Source organism: Falco biarmicus, chromosome 4, assembly GCF_023638135.1.
Source record: "Falco biarmicus isolate bFalBia1 chromosome 4, bFalBia1.pri, whole genome shotgun sequence".
NCBI lineage: Eukaryota > Metazoa > Chordata > Aves > Falconiformes > Falconidae > Falco > Falco biarmicus.
The window spans coordinates 20,041,537-20,062,016 of NC_079291.1; the positions used below are offsets into that span (position 1 = coordinate 20,041,537).

General features: G+C 42.1%; 1 protein-coding gene across 3 annotated transcripts in view; it reads left to right on the forward strand.

The window, feature by feature from the left end:
- Positions 1 to 20,480, forward strand: part of LOC130148136 (dual specificity calcium/calmodulin-dependent 3',5'-cyclic nucleotide phosphodiesterase 1C-like) — a 371,754-nt gene that overhangs the window by 59,479 nt on the left and 291,795 nt on the right. The gene's annotated exons all lie outside the window — the stretch shown is intronic.

Below are 20,480 nucleotides of genomic sequence, written 5' to 3' on the forward strand. Positions count from 1 at the left end.
GAACTTTTGTTTTTGAACCTTATCTCAGGAAAGCTTGGGCTTCAGGATTGCAGGTTGCCGACTTGCTAGCTGTATTTCCTTACGATGAGCCCAGAACATGAAGCCAAGGCTCCCAAGGGTTATTTCCAATATTTCTTTGTTTACTTAGCCAGTGTTTCCAAATTCTGTAACCTTTTGCCATTTCTCAGTTTGTGTAAAGACGTATGTAACTGTTCTTGTTGCCTCTCAAACACAAAAAGCAAAATTGCTGGGGCAGGGAAAGATGCAAGGAGAGATTAGGAATTTTAGGACTGGTTGGTGTAGCTGTTTGAAGAGTGCAGTTTATTGTTTGTGTTCACTGTTTAGGGAAAAGTAGGGCTTCTTAAAGCGACAGGTGTATACGTGTTTTTCCAAGAGACCTGCTGTGCAAAAAGTTAAAAGCTGAGCAGACCAGTCTGCTATAACTGTGTATCTCCCCAAGCTGCATTATATAAATCCCTGTAGGTCTTAGAAACAAAGCAAGCTTACATTCCATTGTAACGGTTAGATGAAATTTAAGTTAAAATTTATGGAGAACATACTTGTAATTATCAGTCGATACAAATTCCCCTTAAATACCTTTAAGATGACAGAGATGTTACTTCCTTGCAGCTGTGAAATCAGGAAAGTTTTTCCTGAGCTGTACTAGTGTAATTGGGTCACAGTTTTATCTAATAATAAACAAGATTTTTATTGGTGTGGGAGGTGTTACCTGTTTATTCCTCTGCTTTATGGAAAACTTGTTTTGCAAACATTAACATCATGAAACACAAAACTTGCTGAAGAAAAATTGGAGATGGAAATGTAAGTTTCATTAAAGTATCTTCAATTTTTTTTTTCTCTAAAGGCAAGGGGGTAGCCCCTCCACAGATTAAGTTGCCACATGCTCACTTTTGAACTCCCTATCTTAATCTCTCCCCCTCTCAGCATTGTTACTAGTCCTGATATTTCATCAGTTTGTGTCAGTCTGGAGGACAAACATTTCCCTTTTGAGCCTAGGCACATTATCTGAAGATGCTGAACATTTATAACTGTGCCTAATTATTTTTTTCTGTTTGTGAACAAACCAACAGGATTGCTGTTTTTGTTGCTCTGCTGTCTTTATTGCTATTCATGTTCACAAAACAACTAGGCCAAATTTTAGTTCAAATGACTCAGGTTTAGGATTGCAGCTTTTTCTGCTTCCTAGGACAGTTGTTGCATAGGAGTTCCTGTGCTATTTTCTTCTATTTGGTGCACACAACCAGTATTGATTCTGTGATCTGTGCATTATATAACACTTATTTTTATGTCTGGGCGAGTGTGCATTGGATTGACTCACATAACCATGAAAACTCTGTAAACGTGCTACCTAGTATTACCAGCACTGTGTGGTAGACAGATCTGCATGATTGATGTACTTGTTAATCTTTATACTGAAGAAAATGAATGTGCCCAAAAGATTCCACAGCAGCATTAATGTGTCAGGGATGGGCTTCAACTTCTTTATTCCATCAGATGAGACTTCTGTGTAGGTATCTAGTCTGGGATATCTAGAAGTTCTTGGGAAATGCTGAGCTACTGCATCTGCTGCTGAAGTGTCAGCTGGGAGAGAAGGGTGATACCCTTGAAGAACAGAGTAGCACCAGGTTGCGACATAGGAGTTTCCCTTTGGGTGCAAAAGAGAATATTTTGCAGTGATTTACCCTTATACTAACTGCTAAGAAAGGGTGATCTTCACAGTGTTTTGAAAAATGATCACTTGCAATGAGACTTAATGAAAATTTTAATGAAAAGACTGGGGTCTAACATCAGACATGGGAGGATGTGGGCATGGAAGAAGGCTGGTGCAGGAAGAGCTGCTTGCTGATGGCTTGCAGTGTTAGACAGCCTCGTGTCTCTGGAGACGGTCAACAGCTGTTCACACAGCAATGCAACCTAAAGCACCTTCTCCCCTCCTTTAATTTTCACCTTGGTTACTTACGGCGCTGGTGGTGGGAAGGAGAGCTGTGGAAACCAAGCTGTGCTTCCCAAGGACTTCACAGATCCCTGTGGAAGAAAGGCATGTGCCGTAACAGGAAGGCAAATATATGCCAATATTCAATAGCTTTTTTCTGTGCGAGGAAACAAGGCACTTGCAAATCCCTTTCCTCCATACACCAACCTTTTGCCAGAGACCCTGAGGAAGGCTGAGTTGTGCTGCTCTCTGCCCACTGAGGATTTCTGTGCGGGTTTAGATATTCTGCTTTTACAGACTTTTTGCACTGGCAGTGTGATGTAAAGGGACTATAGCGGAGCCACAGTGTGAGCCATTTAGTGGGACCATTCAACACAGGAATCATGCAATTTAGTTTGCTCTAGAAAGTTCGATGCGTCTCAGGTAAAGACTTCAAGATCTTTATTTGCCATGGTCTATGTCAGCAAATTTCAGAGTCCATGAAGTTATGTATACACAAGTTACTGTATTTGAGCTGTCGTTTAACGTTGGTTGAATTTTCCTCCACTAAAAGTAAAACATAACAGAACGGCAGGCACCCAAGTTTAAAGGAAAGTAAGTAAAGAGTTAAGGCCTATTTTTCTTTTTCTTTTTTTGTTCTGCACCTTGTCTCATTGCTCCTGTGCAAATGAAAAGCTATTGAATCAGAACGCCAGTGTGTTATTTACTGACTTTGCTGCTGTAATTGACTAAAGGTGCAAGACAGAGAAGCATCCACTGTCTTTAAAGCTGGGGAAAATGGTAAACACAAACATTAAGAAGAAAATAGTTTCTTTCTGCATTTATCACCTTCCTATGACTAAGACCTAACTTAATTAAAGCTCCCACTCTCTGCTTTTCATATCTAGAAGCACCTGGCAACACTGTTTTGTCCCGTCCAACGTATCTTACAAATTTATTTTTATAGATTAGAATGAAACGAAGTGCTGCGGAGTTCTGCTGTAACTCAGGTGTTACTGGGGAGGAGAGACGTGGCACTGAAACACTTAGTCGAACTCACAGTAGTTGTTTCTAAATCTTGCTGGAAGGTTTCTTTAGGAGGACACTGTCTCCATTTTGCATGCAAAAGCTCTCCCAGCAGTTATGACGGAAGATCCAAGTTTTGCTTGGTGGTGCTGCTGGGCCTTATTTTGAAATAATTCTTTTAAAATAATGCTTTAACAATTCTTTAATGCTGCTGGAGTTTCTCATCTTGCAGTTCACTATTTTGAAACCCATTGCAACATCTCTTTCAACATTACAGGTGGAACAGCCAAAGGAGTTCTTGCTGCTGGTCCCTCTGACAGATCACTTCAGAAATCCCTTCTTTGTTTTGGTCAAAGAAAAGGTGGCGTGTGCACTGTGTTGGTCTGAGTTGGGGTGGGGAAGGTTGGAATCTAGCTAAATACTGAACTCAGCTTTATCAGGATGAGGAAGAATACCTTCAGCTCTTTCATGTGCTTAACTTCTAAAGAAAATGCTGCTGCAGATTTCCTGTCATTCTTTCTTGAAAGGTTGTCCATTAGGAGCAGAACAGACAGGAATGGGGGTTTTAAGTTATTCTAGAAAGAAACCGGAGACATATCAACATTTTCATTTTTGTACTGCATTTTGACCAGAGAACTGTGTACATTGCTATAATGTAAATTAACTGTTTTGTTCTTGTGTATTGATTTTCAGCCTTATTGGAGTTTGTCATTCACCTGAGGGCAATGGCACCTTTGCAAACACACACAAGAGGCATTTTTCAGCAGAAGACACCTGTAGGCCCACATGCAGTCCATGTTCACGGAGATTTACTTTTAATTCTGCCTTTAGTTGCCAATAACAAAAAATGTCGTTCTGACTGAAAGCACACTGTAATTACAAGGTGCTGACAAATCTCTCGCTAATTCTGCACATGCGTCACTCATAGCCTTCCTTCTAAAGAGGTCTGGGAGAAATGTCTGTCCGTCGGGTCAGTCCGCTTTTGAGGAGGCATCTCTGCCTGCACACGAACAGTGTCCCTGGCAAAAAGATTCAAGGGGAATGCACAGCCACCACTCCTGCTGTGGGCTACAGCCTCTCCTTGTCTCTGTGCCTGAACTCTATAATTTTCTTTGTTATGACATAATATAAAAGACTTAAAAAACAATGAAACCCCAAAACTTTGCTTCCCCCCTCCCTTCCCTCCCCTGACAGACCTTACTGAGAAGATATTTTCTCAATAAGAGCTGATAGAAGGCACTGATGATTTCTGTGTAAACAGTGGAACGCTGTTGTTTGAAATCTAGGAACTGGGAAATCTCAGTTTATTAATATAATACAAATACTAAGCTTGCAATAGGACATGAGATTTTAAATGTAATTTAAGGAAGTCTGATGTAGTTATAATAGACTACAAAGACTTAAAATCTCTTCTAACTTAGGCCTACCCCCAACAAATTCACCTAAAGAAAGCTGTCAGCAAATAGATGTGTTATTTATTTAGAAATAAAGCTCTAAAGTTATGAGAGGTTTTCTGCCCCCTCCATTGCAAAGCTGTGTTTTAAGCTTCAAACCAGTCTGGTCTCTGTCTGCTCTTCCTGAAAATATACCTGAAAGGAGTCTGCGTAGTTGGGATGCATATGGGTGAGAGACGCAGATGCCTCTGTGTGGGGTGCACAGTCTCTGCCAGTGATGGGCACCAGTAATGCCTGCTGTTGGTACCGAACCTGTAGCTGCTCCTGTAAGGGGTGGAGGTGGCAATTTCTGTGGCACTCACAGAGTCTCAATATTGCACTGACATCTTTGATGTTGCAGGAGTGGACCGCTGTAAGCTAATTAAATGATCTTTAAAAAGACTGCAGTTACAGTTCTTGCGTGGCAAAATGCCTAGCAGTTTTTCATGGAGCTTTGCCCATTTGCCTCTGGATGTTCTACCTTATCACTGCTACCTGCTGCTCACAGCCGTGCTCTGCTGCCTGTTATCTTGGCATCCAGAAACACAGCGAGTGTCTGGGGCTGTCCCCTTCTCTGTCAGAGTTGTTCTGAGTGAGAGGTTACCACGCAGGGTTGCACACCAGCCAGGTACATCAGCAGCTCAAAAGGATCAGATTCACATTGCAGGTCCCTGTGGCAGGGTCACATCAAAAGTGCTATTTTTTCTTCCTCTTCTTGGCTTTATTTCTCAGGGAAGCTGTGAACAGTAAAACCTTTGCAGCATGTTTTGATGTGAGTGAACTGGCATCCCTGTTCTCTGAAGCTGAGTACATGGGAAAATAACCTCCAGAGCCCTGGGTGAGGGGACATGTTAATGGATAAACTCGTTGTCATCATTGTTGGGAAGTGCACCTTTAATTCACATGGCGTTTTATTTGTTTGTTTATTTTCATTTTTTTAAGGTTGGCAAATTACATATGTCCAGGTCTTGGTGCTCGGTCACCTCTGAATGTAGCTTTAGGACTAATGTCACCAAACGGCCTAAACCCTTCAATGTGTTGGGAAGAAGATTCACTAATGGGAAGTAACTATGAAAGCTGGGCTTGTAGGGCAACAGAGCCCTCTTCACAAGGTGCAAATAGGGTGGAAGGTGGAGACACCTGGCTGGAGACGGGGACTTATGTTCCCTTTGTGCCAGATCGCAGACCCACCGTGCTGTTTGTCCCCCTGTTCATCTTCTGCGAGGGAAGGAAGCACAGTCAGTTCTCTTCTAGAGACAACAAATAATTGTTGCTGCCTTCCACAATGGTCCCCATCTTACCATGGTGAGGAGGAGTGTTGCCCCTGCTTATGTTTTCTGTCTGGTCTTTGGCCAACTACTCTTGCTCCCAGTGCCTTCTGAATTGATGCAGCAAGACTAATTACAAATTTCAGAATTTCTAACCTCCCAAGGCTAAAAAGAAATAAACAGGCATGAACTCTTCTGTGCCTTTTGAGCTGTGTTTTAGGCAGACAGCCAGGCCTGTTCCTGAGCAGGCAGGCTCTGAGTGGGAGCAGCCTTCCCTCACTCACAGCCCCAGCCAGCTCCCTCTCCTGTGTTGAAAGCCCAAGGTCTGCATCCTCCTTCTCGTACTGTTGCTGTGAGGACCAGAGTCTAGGAGCTTCCATACCTAATTGCCTTTGGGGATTTGGATTTCTGCTGCCGATCTTCTATTTTAAACCTTTGTGCTGTACTAGTTAATCTATTTTCCTGATGTAGTGTAAATGCAAGCTCATTCTTCTGAGTTCTGTAGCTCTGCATGAGAAAGAAAGCAAAAGGCTCCTGGATGTATCCCGCACTTATTTGTGTACTAGTGTAAATCAGGTGAAGGGGCAGGCTTCTGGCCAGCGGTAAATTTGCATTGCTCCACTGCAGCTGGGAGAACACGTATCCCTTGCTCATTTAAGTCATTGCAGCTGGGAGAAGTGCAGTGACTTAAATGAGCAAGGGATATCTGTCCTGGGCAGACTTTTCCAGTTAAAGTCAACACTGCCGTAGTATAGAGAAGAAGCTGCCCTACATACAAGGCAGGCAAGTCATGCAGCTTTTCCACAGCTCGCTTCCAAGACTTCATTGAGATTATGCTGATACGGTTTTGCTCCCCACTTCTCCCTGATTGGTGGCAGCTTGTATCTAACAATCCTGCTGAAGCTCGATCCTAGATTTCTTTTAGCTAGAGCTTGAAATTTTCAGGCCTGGGAACTTAACCCTCATGGCTACATCACTAGCCTCGCGCTACAGCTGTGTGCAAAGTTGGAAGCATGGTGTGGGGAAAGGTGTAGCAATTACTGAACAGATGCACTTAATGAGGTCTCTACTGGCTTCCCAGCTGGCGAGCTGAGCCGTGTGCTGGGACAATGTGACAGCAGTTGCCCGGCTTGTTGTGTGACATCACATCCTCCCCCTTGTTGTCATAGCAGCTGCAATCAGCCCCCTGACAATTTCCCTCAGGAAGGTTGCAGACGTCACCTCCCACCAATAAATAAATGACAGTGCATGGTGTTTAGTCTCTTGCTGCTGCGCGACGCTGTGTCTTATTTCTGTTGATTTAGTGATCTAGTGCCCTTTCTAACTACCCTGCCACCCCCACCCTTCTCACAGTGATGCGGAGTGAGAAGACTTGTCAAATTTATTAGGAAAGGGGAGAGGGCAGATGACTTGCTCAGCCAGTACCACTTAATTCAGTTTCAACTCAAAGTGCCTCTTCTACATTCAGTAGATTTACAGCCAGTTTATACTCATCAGAGGTGAGGATTAGGATCACTGTTTGGATTCAGGTCATGTGTCCTTTCTCTCGTAGTATTGACAATGAATACTTATTAGGAGTGATAGCTTTCCAAAATCAGATTTTATTAATTTCTTTCCTGTGTACCTGGGTAGCTGAAGTCCTTGTGGTTCCCCCATGTGGCATGCCGATAGCATTTTAGGGACAGAATTTTTCATGTTTTGTTTTGTTGTTGGTTTTTTTTTTTTTCTTTCCATTTCTGTAGCTTGTACTCTTGAATTCCATTAATTAATCTAATCCCCAAAAGTTGCCCCAGTGGTTTCCTTCTTATGCCTTATGCTTTTCCTTCTTTTATTTTGTGCTTCATGAATGCCAGTGTGATTTAGTTTGAAATCATCTCAACTAAAAACTAAGCTTGCTTGTCTAGTCCCACCACACAGCTAAGTACATCCAGAAAATTTCCAGGGTTTTTTTTATTGCTAGTTCAAGTAGAGCAAGTTATTAAACCACTTTGGAAATAGCCTTAAAGTAAAATAGACTTAAAGTAAAAGTTATAAATATGTTAACTTTCTCTGAAACTACTTAGAGCAAAATATTCCTCTGCTTGGAATACTGAGCCTGAGTTTTGGGTTTTTTGTGATCCCTATAGATAAAGATGAAAGATTTACACATACCGAGTAGATACCCTTTAGAAAACCTAAGGAGATTTTCATTCAGGCCATGATTCTGCTATTGGATATGCACATGAAACCTCACCAAAGTCTTGGGATTTTTCAAACAAGTGGTCCTCAGTTAGTTGCAGGCTGAGGAGCTCTGTTGCATAGTGATAAAAGTGCACTCCATGATTAAATGACAGAGATTGGTGTTTTTATCAAATACCAAATGGCTACAGTTGTGATTGTAACACTAGGAAGTGAGCAAAGAAGGAAAATGCATGGAGAAAAAGGACTCTTAAATTTATAGCTGCTACTGTCAGCTATGCTCCCAATGCAGACTGTTGTTTTTTTCTCCCATTAAAAATGGCATTTTGCAGGATTGGATGTTTTATATGCTTCTGTGCATGAAGTGAATAGCAGAATACTGAGACCATTTGGTTTATACTGATTTCTGCTCCCCACCCCTCCCCAAGCTGTGATTATTACCAGACATGTATACTGTTAATTAATATTTCCCTTGAAATCTACTCGGTAAATGGGAACTTTAGGATGTTCAGACTTCTTTATTCGCCCTTATTTGGTGGCACTGTACCATATTTTATTAGCCTGCAGGAGGGATACAGTCTTTTCTCCCAGCTGCTGGCCCTTGATTTAAAGACACTCTATGTTCTTTCTGCCTAGGACATTATCATAATTGAGAATTATGGATCTTGCAGGCCAAATTATGTTCTGACTCTTGTGCCACCCTGGTAATTCAAAACATAATTTGACCTGCAGTGTGTATTATTTTTCTTAAAACTGCCATATGTGCAAATCTAAGAAATCTCTGGCAAAGGTGTGGGTTTTTTCCTTGCTAAAACCTGGAATATTAATATAGAACTTGATAATCAAAGCCGATTTCAATCTGAGTCCTAGGGAGGGTGATCTATATACTTCATGTACTGTGTATATGGTGTATAGTAAAAAAAAAAAAGTATTGAATGTGTATTTAACTGTTATGGAGCACAAGAGACTGTAGTAGATTCTATTGCTGCTCCTAGGAATGTAAATAATTTTCCAGCATTAATTTACGGAATCTCATTTCACAATGCCTCAAATAACAAAGGCAGTGGAATTTTGCAGAACCTCAGCTGTTGGCTAACTCTGCTGTTACAAAAATCAGTGGGTATCTTTAGAAAGTCCAGAGCAGGTCACTGTGCTAGTTTTGAAAGTTCCTTTGCAGGTGAAGAGTTAATTTCTTTCTGGTAACCTCCACACTTAAATAGAATTCCAGCAGGAAATACCTAAGACCTATGACGGCTGCTAACCTTAGCTTTTAGTTGTCTGTTTTTCATAAATTATGCAGCATATATAGATCAACTGATAATGAGCATCTTGCTTCACTTGAATGGAATGAATTCTGAGTTTTCACAAGCATAATTCAAGGTAGATTTGAACTGAAAGTGTTTAATGACATTTGGGTACATGTTTCTTCTGCAAAAATGATTGATTTTTCCACGCTGTGACTTTTTGGTTGTGACAGAGGTGGATATTAAGGCAGTTGTTTTACCTCTTCTCCCTATTAAATACAGATAGAAACTATTACATGGAAACCTCCTGCCTCACAGCGCAGAGCCAGAGCATGCAGTGGTGGTGACTGGCATATTGGAATGATGATTATCCTAGAACCTGGTTGAACAGGAGGTGTAACCGCTCCTCCGTGACCACAGTTTGTAGCTCACTTTGCTGCAGAGAGCAGATGCCGATTGCCATTAACTTTAATTCATCTGGCTGTAAAGTTGAGTCCTTTCCTCTTGGCTGGCCCTGCTGTAGGAACAACCTCAGGGAGAGACACAGGACAAACAGGTGGAGGAACCCTGACAACGACTGCTGTTTAAAATGCCACCTGGGAGTCATCAGAGCAGCCTGGGGTAATCAGGGGATCCTGGCTGTTGCTAAGTGTTGCACAAGAGTTTCACTTGGACAGGCTGAAGCTGTGTCTTGAATGTGGATCCACGTCAGCTGGTGTTAAGATTCTGTCACTAAGCAAATGCCTCAACTATCAATCCAGTCTGCTAATGCTCCTCAGCATTCCTCCATTCCCAAAGTGTCAACAGGTTGTTATTACAATTGTTAGGGGGCTTCATGATATTATTCCTGTCTCCATGGCTAATGCTTAAGGCTTCATTGTTCTTGAGTCAAGGGAAGTGTGAGTACTGAGAATGGCAATTACAGCACTGCTGATAATTTGGATCCACTTGTTCCTGGAAGGTACTTCTGTCAGCTTGACAACATGATCAGAGTAAATTTTCCTTCCTGGCAGAATATGTTTATTCTTTACTGATGTTTGCTGCCTTATGTTCCAGTCTAATGCTTCCTGTTAATTAGAATTGATTGTGCCATTTAAGTGAAGTGGCATTTTTGAAGTGAAATTCTGCATGACAACTTGTCATTTACTCTCTGATTGTGTTTGCCTACTTGCCCTCTGAAGCAGCAATGATAATTTGAGCCTTCTGTTTTATTAGCTGTCATTTACAGTAACAATTTACGTGCATAATTATTTTTCTCTAGCTCGGCACTGATACTTAAATGAAACCTCTGGGATGTGTTCCCAGCTGGTTGTGTGTTTATGTGATGTATTCAGTCACTTGCATTTGATCTCTCTCATGTTGTTTGTGGCAAGCAAGTTTTGTGTCCTTTTGGGAAGCTTTTAGCTTTGATTATTTCAGTGTTTATTAAGCACTAATCTGTTCAGATGCTTTGGATAAGCCTTCCCAGAGAACGCCTGTATCTTTAGGTCCCTAAGCCAAGATGCAAAGGATTTGGCCTTGGAGCACTTTGGGGAATTTTGCCTGTAACTGCATAGACGCTGTTAGAAACATCTGTTTGAATTAGGAAGAAGAGCGTGTTTCCATGTTGGTGAAAGGAGCGTTACACTTGAAGGAGAGGGGCGAAGATTTTAGACTGGGAATTGCACATCTTTCCCCAGCCTCTGTGGTCTTCTAAACCCTTTAGCAGTATGATGCCCAAGCCCTGCCACTTGCTGGCACTGCTGCTAACCGAGAGGAGGGGATGGAGTTTTTTGGTATTGAGAGTCTTTCAAAGGAGCCTGGAGGATGAAAGAAGGGAAGACAGGACATGCTTTGGGTGGCAAAATGTCTCTTGATAGCTTTGCTAAGACTGATTCGTGTTTCTAAAGAAATGATACTACTTTATAGACCTAGAACTCCTAAATCCAAATGGCGCAAGTTGGAAAATGCATTGGGAATTTGTGAAAAGAAGGGAGCAAATACCTGAATGCTTTTGTAATTGTGAAATAGGCCTCTAGTCAAGCTTACTGCTCCAGAATGAAGCACAGCAAAAACTTTGGACACACAAAAATTAATCTTATGCTACAAAATTATTTTTAATTTCACTCAAAATATTCCTTTTCAATTTTAAGATATTTTGATGTAATTAGTGGATTTATCATATCCAGTAATCTGCCTATGCAGATGGCATGTGCTGTGTCTGTCATCATAGCTACAAAATATTTATTTGTTCTTGTCTGCAATAAGCTGATTGTTGAAGTCACTGAACAGCATTCGAATGGCTGAGACATTTGTGACTGTTATATGAAGTCATATTTGGTACCTTTGGGCACTCAAAAAGGAACAAAGAACAAAAGCTTTTGAAATTGTGTGCTGTTACTATCAGATCGTATCTGATAGCTAAAAAGAAATAGTTTTTGTAATATTTTGAATTTTCTTTTATCTCGCATCACCTTTGAGTCTCTATAAGATCTGTACTTGTATACATAATTTCTTATTTGTTAAACTGCTATAAACTGTAGGAGTGATTAGCATTGGAAGGTGAAGCCATCTCTTAGTATGGCTGCTGAAGAACAAAGCAGCAGCAGTTCCAAAACTTGTTAAAAAAAATAGCAGTGAGGAGCAAGAGTAGTTAAAGAAGATAGGATTAAGGATTTAGCCTATATTTCTTGTGCAGTCCAAATCCTTAATAATATTGGTGATAAGAGAAAGGAATTCAAAATCATGCCCATTATTTAATGTTTGGAAATGAGGCTGTTATTTTGCATAACAATAACGCTTTTTAAATGAAAGGAGCACTTGCTCCAGTCCATTGTGACTGGAGGGCCGTGTGCCACAATGCTTACAGGTGAGGTATCTAATCTGGTGATTTTGCTTGCCCTTGGAATCAGTGACCTAAAGCCGCCGACAGTTGTTGGTATTATTCTCTTTTTCTCCAATCCTTTGCCAATGTAATTCATGCCGTCGTAAGGCATTCTTTGATGACAGACATTTTGGGACACAGATGAACAAAGCAATAAGTGGAAAATAAATCAGACATAGCTGGAGAAGATGGCAGATATTCACAGAAGTGTTAAGGATAAAATGGTCAGGATGAAGCATGGACTTTGTGCCAGCTAGGTTACAAAACATGCAGTTGGACTTCCCCAGTGAAACACTGTTTTAAAAAACAAAACCAACAAAAAACCAAACCAAACAAACTGAAGGGAAAAGTTAAAGATGATAGTGTTAAATATTTTAAAAAACACAGCACGTGAGAAGATGCTGTGAAGTACGGCAGAACTAAAGAAAATCAGTGAAAGCGGGAACTAAATGAGAAAGTGTTTTGAGCTCAGTCATGTATTTCTATGTGATTAGTCCCATTACAATAAATGAGAGTACTTACTACTTCAAGAGCTGCCAAATTGCACTTGTTTGTAATGGTAACTTTTAAAATATAGAACGTATTTTCCTTCAGGAGCTCAGTCATGCAGCTCCTTGCTATGCCTAATGTGTTCATGAAGTAGTGTTTTCATGGATTTTGAGAGCACTTTGTTGCCAGTACCTTTCAGTGATACGGGCAGATGCTTCCATTGAGGTATCCACATGCTTGTCATGCCTCCCGCCTCTTCCTGGGCTACATGTGAGAAAATAAGAGAGTGGTCATCTCAGAACTACTCCGTAAAACATAGTCAGACTCTTTCCTTTGCAGAGAGCTACTGCTGTAAGACCTTTTAAAGGAGCATGAGTTTAACCTGCTCTGCATTGGATCCACACCATCACATGTATTGAGGCAGAAGGTCTTATACCATTGTTGTATAGCTCCTCAAAGGTACTTATACCTTCTGCTGTGCACTTGTAGGGCCAGCAGATAGCTCCTGCTGCACAGAGAGACCACAGCTGGTTTGCCCAGATGAGCAGATGGCCACCTCCTGACTTCTGAGCACAAAGCCCTAAATTATATCCCATTTTCAACCAGAAAACTGAGTGTTGTGTTGCTCAGACTCAGTGTTCACCGTGTCCTGCTGCCCTTGGAGCTGCTGAAATGGTGCTGGCTCTAGAAAGAGCTAACAGATATTTTTTTTCCCTGTACAGAATCAGGGATGTGCTTTAAAAAAACAAGGTGTCTGTCAGGAGATGGAGCATCTATTGCTGTTTGGTTTAGTCTGCACAGTACCTGCAATGGAGTCACTTACAGTACTTGCCCAGGGACTTCACCAAAGGTATATATTCAAGCACCTGCAGAGGAATGAAGGCAGTGGGTTGATTAGCATTGATAATATGCAGCTGTGGCCTTGCCTTGAAGGCAGTGTGTTGATTGACATGGATGCTGTGCAGCTGTAGCTCGTCCTGCTAAGTAGTTAAATAGCCCTAAGGATTATGGGAGATGAGGGTTTGATGGAGGAGGAGCAGTGTGGTCTGACCTCTGGAGGAAGGAGAAACAGCACAGATGGTAGGATCTGAGCTATGGTAAAGCCTTGTTGCAGCCTACTGCTTTGTTTGTGCTGCAACAACTGGTGCCCTGTGTGAGGCTGATTGAGGTGGACTCTGACTACAATAACTGTTGCCCAATGTAGCCGAGACAAGCAGGAGAACCTCCAACCCATGACAGACACTGTGAGAGGTAAGCTGTTGACAACTAATTGATATGGGTGTATTGCAATATTTGTTGTTGTTCTTAACTCAAATCGCAACTTTTGGTGCCCAGTGGAGATGGGGAGTAATTGATATGGGTGCAGAAGAAGAAAATTCTACATTAACAATGCTTATAGATATATTTGAAAAAAGAAGCATAAAGTATAACAAGAAGGCAATAAAAATGTTGCTAGGATGGTGCAAAGTAAATGATATGCTAGTAATGCCAAAATATGTCTTCAGCATTCAGATATGGCAAAACGCTGGAAAACTACTTTTTGAGACTGCCTCGAGAGGGGAGTCAGAACATCTGGGTGACCCTGATGTGGAGCCTGAATCAGATGTAGCTTTGTGCCTTCTTAACTCAACCTGAACAGCCTTTCCACACATCCTGCTGAGGGCCCTACAACAGATGATAGACACAGCCTTTTTGGTTAAAAACAAAAGGTGGGAATTTTAGAGGAATGAAGGCAGTGGGTTGATTAACATTGATAATATGCAGCTGTGGCCTTGCCTTGAAGGCAGTGCGTTGACTGACGTGGATGATGTGCAGCTGTAGCTCGTTCCCACTAAGTGGTTAAATAGCCCTAAGGATTGTGGGAGAGTTGGTTGATGGAGGAGGAGCAGTGTGGTCTGATCTCTGGAGGAAGGAGAAACAGCACGCATGGACATGTGGAATCTGACCTATGGTAAAAGCCTTGTTGCAGCCTAATAGTTTGTTTGTGCTGCAACAAGCACTGTGTGATAAATGCTCTGATCCAAGCTTTGGACCTTTCGTCCTTTTATCACAGGTTGACAGCAACTGGATGTGAAACTTGGTGAATCTACTCAAGATATTAATTTTAAAGTTATGCAGTATTAAGATAAAGCGCCCCTCTTTAAAGTGGGAAGACAGCTTTGGGGGAAGAGTACCCGTTAGAATGGTCACTACTTTTATGGGTATTGGTAGTTTATGTGAAGTAATAAGGATAATGCTGGCAAATATTCCCAGTTGTGTTTTTCATGTCAGAAGTGCTTAATGGTTTGGCTGTACTTGCTTCAAAGTGGAGATTTAAAACAAGGAGTTAAAAAAGAACTTTTTATTGTAAAACACACAGCAACTTTGTGTGAGTAAATCCTTTTGCATCATGACCAGAAACCAGTTGCTGCAAAGGTGACTCTTCTCAGAGCTACCAGCAGGCAGGTACTCACCAGCAGATTGCTAATAGCAGAGAACTGGGGAGCAGCACTTGGCTTCTAGATGCACCAGAAGCTTTAGTTATTGACCTGAATTTCAATTGCTTGAAACAATTATATCGGATGGGATCATGCCACCAGTCCGCCTTTGCTGCAGGCTGGTAGAAGGCAGACAAGCTGAAAAGGAAAGACTCACATGATGGTGCTCCTAACATCTGCACCGGTGGCTTATGAAGTGGTGTAGCGTTACTGTACGGTTGACTTGCTGTGTCACCTATTAATGAGAAGTTTATTTACCAGGATTATCTTTCTTGGCTTTTTGCACATGCTGTTCTCTATCTGTGAGAAACCCTTCCTGTCTGTGCCACCTGGCAGGTAGACCAGAGCTTAGGTTTTGCTAATTAAAGATCAGGCTTGATTGCAAATCCTGGCCTGCTCTCTGAAGCACAAGCACATAAGCACAGCATCTTTTCGTATCCTGGGCTTAAGGTTATGCAGGGCAGGGTGCTCTGTTACTGCAGCCACTCAGAATGGAGTCCTGAAATAGGTCTAAAAGTCCTTTATATCTGATCCCATGCTGCTTGTGAAATTAGGGTGCATGCACTGGTGCCAAAGTGTACATATGGGAAAGGATTTTATTCTTTCATTGAAAAGAACAGCAAAAAGTTCTGCTGTTTTCAGTTGGGTTGAGGCTTGGATTTGCACAGAAATGCATTGGCATTGCATTTAGAGGGAAAAGCAAGGCATCACCTTCTCTAGTTTGAAGGGTCTATGACAGTCTTTTGAAAGTATCATGGGTAATGGACAAAGTTTGTGCAGTGTCTCTCTTCCCTACAAGTGGGAGGAGGGCTGTGACAAAGGACAAGTGACAGTAGATGTATGGCACCCAGAGCAGCACGAGCAGCGTGCTGTTCACATTCAACCTCCTGTTCCTGCGGCAGTGCACAGAAGAGGGAGAAAGGGAGGCTTCTCTGATGATTAAAACTGAGTTGCTGAACAGTTAAGGGGAGGCATTTATGGTGAAGCCTTTCAAAAAAAGAGGTTGTAATGCTCCTTCTCTCACATGCAGGTTGAGCCACCAAGGATGAGTCTTTTGTGGCCTGCTGTCTGTGCAAACCTGCCAGTGCTGGTAGATGAAAAAGCAGTGAAGTGCAGGGCATTTCCAATCAGAACAACCACTGATGTACTTGAGCTGTGAATCTGCTCTGCTGTGTGGCACATGGCATGGTCATCTGTCCAGGATTCCTGTGATGAAAAAAGCTAGTGGGTCTGTCTGCCTCTGCTTGTCTTTCTGTCAGCATGCAGCTGAAGTGATGATGTTTTGGAGAAAGAAAGGAATTTCTAAGGCCTCGTTTTAAATATGCATGTTTGCATTTGTGTGAATTTATGGAAGCAGGGGGGAGGTAAAGGAACTATGCAGCAATTATACACAGATTTAGCAGAGGTATAAAGGACCAAAGGTATAAGGAGGGCAGCAAGGACCTGTTATTTGAGGAAACTCCAAATACAAGAGAGGGTTCCTTGAAAAGGCACCGTTTACACTTGCTTGCCTTCCTTGCTACACCCCGTTGGCTCCTTGACTTTTTGTATTTCATGGAGAAGTGTTAGAAGTGACATGTAGGGAAAGAGGAATGGGTAAAATTCCATATTAGTAAGTAGATGTAAGTGTCCTCCAAGGGAAAGGCGGAACAAGGTGTGGGCTTCCTAGCATACACTTCCTCAAGTGCTGTCTAGGTGTGTTCCAGGTCACCTCTGGGCTTGGATGATGCCTGAAGTCCCTGCCTGGCAGGGGAGGGAGGGAGAGCAGGCGCCAGAGGAACTTCCTCAGGAGTCCCGCTCACAGCCAGAGGGCTAAACCTGGATCCCTCTGGGATTGTAGCCTGAAATAGAAGGGCAAAGGAAATGGTGCATAATTGGTCCCTTTTGAAAACAATGAGATTGTTGCCTTGTAAAATCAAATATTTTGTGAATGAAGCTTCCAGGGACTGCATGTTTTGGAGTTCCTTTAAAGTGAGCTCTCCTAGGAGCTGGTAATCAAGCCGGAGCCCACAGCATGTTTCTATTCTCTGCTGTGTATGACCTGTCCATGCATGGGAAGATACCTGATGGAAACCTGAGTGGACAGAGTGATGATCCCAGGGGTGCATACAGCTTAAAAATTAAGATGGGACACTGGAAAGGAAAAGATGCAAAACACAGGAAATAGTGAGTTAATCTCTTGAGGAGAGAGAAAAATCAGAAATGCCTGTTTCTTCTCTGTAGTCTCTGGCTCTTTCTGATACAAACTCAACTGGTGTCAGAGGGAATGGGTCCTCTTTTCTATTTGCCTTTTGGAATAGACCCAGTGAGAGAAAACGTGGGTAGAGCCTACTACTGGAAATGCTGGTTTGTTCTGCAGTTAACCATGTCAGCCATACCTCCCAGTACCCAAAAGTCACTTATATGTGGTCCTAGCTAATGATCAACACTTTTTTTAGGCAGGAAAAATAGCACTAATAGCAATAGTAGCTCAGCATTTATCCACTGTGCTCATTGTAGCACAGAATGATTTTAGTGACTTTAATAATTTCTTATTCCTTTAGCCAGATATAATCAGCTATGTCAGCCATTTTCCTTATTGCATAGCATCTTTGTTAGTAAACAGACTAGCTGAAGTGTTTGGCTTTATGGACTGCCACAGAAAGCAGTCCAGTCTGTGGAGTACTGCAATCTTTGCATGAGGTGAGGATGAAAGGATATGTCCCAAAATTAAGTCCTAACCACCTAATATATCTAGAAGAAACAATGTAGAGGAAGATCACAAAACACTTCTATGCTCTGAGCTCCCAGGGAAGCCTGTATGCTCAGTGTAGCTTGCAGATATGTCCAAAGGTGAAAGCACACAAAACCAGAGTGGTTAAGGTTGGAAGGGACCTCTGGAGGTCATCCTACCCCGTCACCCTCTCCAATCCCCCTGCTCAAGCAGGGCCACCTAGACCCAGGATTGCCAAGGACCATGTGCAGATGGCTTTTGAGCATCTCCAAGGATGGAGGCTCCACTACCTCCCTGGGCAACCTGTGCCAGTGCTTGGTCACCCTTGCAGTAAAAAAGTGTTTCCTGATGTTCAGAGGGAGTCTTCTGTGTGTCAGTGTGTGCACATTACCTCTGGCCCTGTCACTGGGCACGACTGAAAAGAGCCTGGCTCCATCCTCTTTACACCCTCTCCAGCCACGAAACCTACCATGGCATTGGGCAATGCACTGGAGGCAGGGCTGCTGGGCAGGAGGTGTACACATCTGGGCTGTAACTGCTGTTGAGGAAATCAATCCAATAGCGTGTGAGCTCTCGTGTTGTGTCTCGTGGCACACATCGGGCAGTTATCATTACAGGGGTTTATTACAGGACAGTTGAAAACAATCCAGGGCGATGAGGAGTAAAAGGCAAATGCAAAGTACAGTGGTTTGTTGGTTTTATGTTTTGGTTTTTTTCCCCTTTGAATGTTTCACTACCGCAGTAGCCTAAGATACCTTTGCTATGGATACAAAGGCTCTAGCTCTCTTAGTTCTTCAGAAACAACTTGTTTACAGTCTGACTGTGCCAAGATCATAAAAGGGTGCTCTTGTTGATGGCTGTGAGAAAAGTTCCTCTCTGTCTTTATAACGGATGACATTTGCGAAAGCTCCTAATGATGTGGGAGCTGAGGCTCTGCTTTTAGGTGTGACACAAGCACCACTTCAGGACTTAGGTCTCGGTGATCTTTAAAAGTAGGACTTGTGTTCCCAAAGCATTACCTGCTTTTGTATCTCAGTACTGATGCAGAGCAATGGCTGCATCAATCTTTTATTTCCAGGTAACAGAAATGCCTGTTCAGCTGAGTGAAGATGCCATTGTATCACTATCTAAGTACCTGTTGATGAAGTGCTCTGTGCATTTCCCCCGTGCTAGAGGGTGGTTTGATTTGCTGCATCACACCATTTTATGACCGAGCTGTCGTATCAGGGCTGGCAAGTACATGTGGCTGAGAGGGTTTGGTGCTCTGTGATGGTTGTGGACTCAGTTAAAGCCAGTTCTTCTGGCGAATAGGAAAACACAAACCTGACCTGTACCAGAGGCTGGATTTCAGGTCTGGCATTCCTTTAGCTGTGCACAGCTCAATGTTTTTGTGTTTTTATTTATTTTTATATATATCTTCTAAGATTAGAGAAATCTTTGTGGAACAGCAGCTTACGTTCTTTCCTCTTTTTTTTGGTGTTCAGCAGGGGAGTAAAGGTGCCTGTGATAAATTTGCAGGAGGCCTCATTTACTAGTATTAAAAAATTCAAGAGGGTCACACCCACAAGAACTAATTGTCAAACTGTGGTTTACCAATGGAGAGGGGGAAAAAAGTTTCCATGGTAACTCTCTAATGAGCCTACTTTAAAACATTTCCAAGAAGAACTTTTTTTCCAGCAGATTAGACATTGCTGATGTCAAGTGGCTCCTGTGCTGTAGGTATAAACTCACATGATATTACTGGTGGTTTTTACACAGCCCAGTTATTTTCAAGGAGAAAACCTCCAACACAATCTGTACAAGCAGCACATGAAACCGGGTCAGGGCAGGATTTCACCTAATTTATAGTGTCCTCATCAGATGTAATCATGTTGGCTTCCTTTATAATCAATGTAGGGAAATAGATTCTTTTAGGGTGTTGTTCATCTGACCTATTTTAGACATCAGTCTCAAGCTGAGCTGAATCATGCCTGAGAAGTGACATTTTCTGTTGACTACAAAGGGAGCCTGGACAACTATACTCCACTTGTTGATATCTAGCTCCGAAGAGATGCCCCCCTCACACCACAGATGCTTTTGCAGTCTACAGGTCTAGCAGATATGCTTTTAGGAAAAAAGGTAGGATGTGTAATTATATAGTCTGGAAAAGAGAAAATGAGGGACATGCATGTAATGGTTTTGAAATATGTAAGTAATTTGAAAAGAAGGGAAAAGTGACTGAACTGGACAAAAGGAGTGGGTTAAGCACTTCTAATGATAAGAATTGTGAGACAGTGATGTTTCCCTGGGAAGGTACTGGTTATGTACTTTTTTTGTGGAAGCATTCCACAATTTGTTTCATTTCCCAGCACTCTGCAAGTTCTAGCCTTCTACTTTAACAGAGAGGTACTTACTAATATACTTTTTTCCTGTTGTCAAGACAACACATGGTTGTATATCCTCCTTTTGTCTCTCAAGGATGTATAAAAAAAAAGCAAGCAATTTTTTTTTTCCCCCTTCCTTGTAAAAGTGTTTGTATTTTTTTTTTGAGCAAGGCTTTTTATGGTTTTGGGTGTGAGAGGGGAGGTGACAAGAGACTTTTGGCTGCCTAGAGTACAAGAAGTGTCACACAGTATTTGAACAAAAATAAAAGCTGAAGATAGTTAACATATCAAAAAGCAATAAGAATTGCATGCTTAATATCTACAAACTAAGTGCTTCATGGGACATCAGGGGGAGAGTTCACATGGTTCAAAACAATCAGCAATGGTGCTTTAAAAAAAAAAGCTAAAAACCTCTCATTCCTCTAGTCCTGTCTATTTGGCAGTGTGATAAGTGTGACAGTGGATGTTCTTACTATGAGTATTGCCCCCCTCC